This window comes from Dendropsophus ebraccatus, chromosome 3 (genome assembly GCF_027789765.1).
Source record: "Dendropsophus ebraccatus isolate aDenEbr1 chromosome 3, aDenEbr1.pat, whole genome shotgun sequence".
Lineage (NCBI taxonomy): Eukaryota > Metazoa > Chordata > Amphibia > Anura > Hylidae > Dendropsophus > Dendropsophus ebraccatus.
The window spans coordinates 1,915,178-1,920,130 of NC_091456.1; positions in this window are offsets into that span (position 1 = coordinate 1,915,178).

Below are 4,953 nucleotides of genomic sequence, written 5' to 3' on the forward strand. Positions count from 1 at the left end.
CCTACAGTATAGTGTGATACTACATGTCCTGTACTGCTGTGTGTCTGGTATCTCCTCTACAGTAGAGTGTGATACTACATGTCCTTTACTGCTGTGTGTGTCTAGTATCTCCTCTCTACAGTATACTGTGATACTACATGTCCTGTACTGCTGTGTGTCTGGTGTCTTCTCTACAGTATAGTGTGATACTACATGCCCTGTACTGCTGTGTCTCTAGTATCTCCTCTACAGTATAGTGTGATACTACATGTCTTGTGCTGCTGTGTGTGTCTAGTATCTCCTTCCTACAGTATAGTGTGATACTACATGTCCTGTACTGCTGTGTGTCCGGTATCTCCTCCCTACAGTATAGTGTGATACTACATGCCCTGTACTGCTGTGTCTCTAGTATCTCCTCTCTACAGTATAGTGTGATACTACATGTCCTGTACTGCTGTGTGTGTCTAGTATGTCCTCTACAGTATAGTGTGATACTACATGTCCTGTACTGCTGTGTGTGTCTGGTATCTCCTCTACAGTATAGTGTGATACTACATGTCCTGTACTGCTGTGTGTGTCTGGTATCTCCTCTACAGTATAGTGTGATACTACATGTCTTGTGCTGCTGTGTGTGTCTAGTATCTCCTCCCTACAGTATAGTGTGATACTACATGTCCTGTACTGCTGTGTGTCTAGTATCTCCTCTCTACAGTATAGTGTGATACTACATGTCCTGTACTGCTGTGTATGTCTAGTATGTCCTCTACAGTATAGTGTGATACTACATGTCCTGTACTGCTGTGTCTCTAGTATCTCCTCTACAGTATAGTGTGATACTACATGTCTTGTGCTGCTGTGTGTGTCTAGTATCTTCTCTACAGTATAGTGTGATACTACATGCCCTGTACTGCTGTGTGTGTCTAGTATCTCCTTCCTACAGTATAGTGTGATACTACATGTCCTGTACTGCTGTGTGTCTGGTATCTCCTCTACAGTAGAGTGTGATACTACATGTCCTGTACTGCTGTGTGTGTCTAGTATCTCCTCTCTACAGTATACTGTGATACTACATGTCCTGTACTGCTGTGTGTCTGGTGTCTTCTCTACAGTATAGTGTGATACTACATGCCCTGTACTGCTGTGTGTCTGGTGTCTTCTCTACAGTATAGTGTAATACTACATGTCCTGTACTGCTGTGTGTGTCTAGTATCTCCTTCCTACAGTATAGTGTGATACTACATGTCCTGTACTGGCAAATGGCCGTGCACGGAGCATGTGCTCATGTTGTATGATGGTGCTGGGAGTCTCACAGTCCAGTCTGTAGCATCTCCTGTGTACGGCCAGTGATCACGGACGTGTGAACACCCCTGAGGTCATCTGGCTGATCTGCTGCAGATATTGGGGTAGATCACATCCCACTCCGTAGTACAAGCAATGAATTAGACCAAGAGATGAGAGAACTCAAGTTCCTGTGAGATTTGATCCGAACTTTGCAAAAAATTTGGTTGTAAGGAACCAAACTTTTTGGAAAATTCAGAACAAGTTTTAAAAATTGGCGGCCGCACATCTAAAAAGCAAAGAGAGCCGGTTCTATCACCTGTCCGCGCTCCTGGGTGTCCAGGTTCCAGGTGTCTCCAGCCCTTCAGCCAATGTCTCGTCTTGAGGGTGACAGCTCGCTCAGCCAATCACCGGCCGCTGCGCCTTCTCAGTCAGTGATTGGCTGAATGGGATGTGGGCGGCTGCAGGGGGGCGGGAGCAAAGGACACGTAACCTTCAGGTTCAGCAAACCGGCTACACAACTTTTAAAAAGTCTCCATTTAGGACCCAGCAGCAACTTGCCGGGCTCTGTATATTTCATGCTAATTTACATAAATGTCTATAAAATAAATAAATATGAATGAGATGGATTGGTGTATGATTGCTGATGTATGTATGATGTCTCTCTCTCTGTGATTCCTCTCTCTGATGTCTCTCTCCATGGTCTTTCTCTATGATCCATCTCTCTGTGTCCTCCTCCTCCTCCCCGGCTCCAGCACTGTCCTCCTCCTCCTCCCCGGCTCCAGCTCTGTCCTCGCCCCTCCCCGCCTCCAGCTCTGTCCTCCTCCTCCCCGGCTCCAGCACTGTCCTCCTCCTCCTCCCCGGCTCCAGCTCTGTCCTCCTCCCCCCCGGCTCCAGCACTGTCCTCCTCCCCCCCGGCTCCAGCACTGTCCTCCTCCCCCCCGGCTCCAGCACTAGGGTCCGTTCTCATCCTCCCCGGCTCCAGCACTGGGGTCCATTATCCTCCTCCCCGACTCCAGCACTGTCCTCCTCCTCCCCGGCTCCAGCACTAGGGTCTGCTCTCTTCCTCTCTGGCTCCAGCACTGGGCTCCGCTCTCCTCCTCCCCGGCTCCAGCATTGGGGTCCGCTCTCCTCCTCCCCGACTCCAGCACAGGAGTCCGCTCTCCTCCTCTCTGGCTCCAGCACTGTCCTCCTTCCCGGCTCCAGCTCTGTCCTCCTCCGCTTCAGCTTTGTCCTCTTTTCCGGCTCCAGCACTGGGGTCCGCTCTCCTCCTCCCCGGCTCCAGCACTGGGGTCCGCTCTCCTCCTCCCCGGCTCCAGCACAAGAGATCACCAGGGAACAGAAAAGAATCCCAGAGATCACCACTGCCCCAGTGCCGGGTACTGGAGCCATATCTCAGGTCATGGAGCTACAGCCTGTGACTGGAGCCATCTCTGTGGTCATGGAGCTACAGCCTGTGACTGGAGCCATCTCTGTGGTCATGGAGCTACAGCCTGTGACTGGAGCCATCTCTGAGGTCATGGAGCTACAGCCTGTGACTGGAGCCATCTCTGTGGTCATGGAGCTACAGCCTGTGACTGGAGCCATCCCTCGGGTCATGGAGCTACAGCCTGTGACTGGAGCCATCTCTGTGGTCATGGAGCTACAGCCTGTGACTGGAGCCATCTCTGTGGTCATGGAGCTACAGCCTGTGACTGGAGCCATCTCTGTGGTCATGGAGCTACAGCCTGTGACTGGAGCCATCTCTGAGGTCATGGAGCTACAGCCTGTGACTGGAGCCATCTCTGAGGTCATGGAGCTACAGCCTGTGTCTGGAGCATCCCTCGGGTCATGGAGCTACAGCCTGTGACTGGAGCCATCTCTGAGGTCATGGAGCTACAACCTGTGACTGGAGCCATCTCTGAGGTCATGGAGCTACAGCCTGTGACTGGAGCCATCCCTCGGGTCATGGAGCTACAGCCTGTGACTGGAGCCATCTCTGTGGTCATGGAGCTACAGCCTGTGACTGGAGCGCGTCTCTCACCACTTTCTCCAGATCGGAATGATAGCTCCATGGCTCTGGTGCCTCCGGTTACGTGTACAGTCCGTCTGACGTCACCGCGTCCTAGTGAGGAGAACCGTGACAGTGAGTTAGTGCAGGGAGCGGTGAGAGCTGCGGGGCCGGTGTTATAGGACTACAAGTCCCAGGAAGCAGCGCGTGTGAGGGGACGGCAGTATCTCTGTATATCCCCGGCAGGGGGCGGTACGGTCTCTGTGTCACCTCCCGGTAGGCGCGGCAGTACGTCTGTATCCCCGGCAGGGGGCGGTGCAGTCTCTGTATCCCCGGCAGGGGGCGGTGCAGTCTCTGTATCTCCGGCAGGGGGCGGTGCAGTACGTCTGTATCCCCGGCAGGGGGCGGTGCAGTACGTCTGTATCCCCGGCAGGGGGCGGTGCAGTCTCTGTATCCCCGGCAGGGGGCGGTGCAGTACGTCTGTATCCCCGGCAGGGGGCGGTGCAGTCTCTGTATCCCCGGCAGGGGGCGGTGCAGTCTCTGTATCCCCGGCAGGGGGCGGTGCAGTCTCTGTATCTCCGGCAGGGGGCGGTGCAGTCTCTGTATCCCCGGCAGGGGGCGGTGCAGTCTCTGTATCCCCGGCAGGGGGCGGTGCAGTCTCTGTATCTCCGGCAGGGGGCGGTGCAGTCTCTGTATCCCCGGCAGGGGGCGGTGCAGTCTCTGTATCCCCGGCAGGGGGCGGTGCAGTCTCTGTATCCCCGGCAGGGGGCGGTGCAGTCTCTGTATCTCCGGCAGGGGGCGGTGCAGTCTCTGTATCCCCGGCAGGGGGCGGTGCAGTACGTCTGTATCCCCGGCAGGGGGCGGTGCAGTACGTCTGTATCCCCGGCAGGGGGCGGTGCAGTCTCTGTATCCCCGGCAGGGGGCGGTGCAGTCTCTGTATCCCCGGCAGGGGGCGGTGCAGTACGTCTGTATCCCCGGCAGGGGGCGGTGCAGTCTCTGTATCCCCGGCAGGGGGCGGTGCAGTACGTCTGTATCTCCGGCAGGGGGCGGTGCAGTCTCTGTATCCCCGGCAGGGGGCGGTGCAGTCTCTGTATCCCCGGCAGGGGGCGGTGCAGTCTCTGTATCTCCGGCAGGGGGCGGTGCAGTCTCTGTATCCCCGGCAGGGGGCGGTGCAGTCTCTGTATCCCCGGCAGGGGGCGGTGCAGTCTCTGTATCCCCGGCAGGGGGCGGTGCAGTCTCTGTATCTCCGGCAGGGGGCGGTGCAGTACGTCTGTATCCCCGGCAGGGGGCGGTGCAGTACGTCTGTATCCCCGGCAGGGGGCGGTGCAGTCTCTGTATCTCCGGCAGGGGGCGGTGCAGTCTCTGTATCTCCGGCAGGGGGCGGTGCAGTACGTCTGTATCTCCGGCAGGGGGCGGTGCAGTACGTCTGTATCTCCGGCAGGGGGCGGTGCAGTACGTCTGTATCTCCGGCAGGGGGCGGTGCAGTACGTCTGTATCTCCGGCAGGGGGCGGTGCAGTACGTCTGTATCCCTGGCAGGGGGCGGTGCAGTACGTCTGTATCTCTGGCAGGGGGCGGTGCAGTACGTCTGTATCTCCGGCAGGGGGCGGTGCAGTCTCTGTATCTCCGGCAGGGGGCGGTGCAGTACGTCTGTATCCCCGGCAGGGGGCGGTGCAGTCTCTGTATCCCCGGCAGGGGGCGGTGCAGT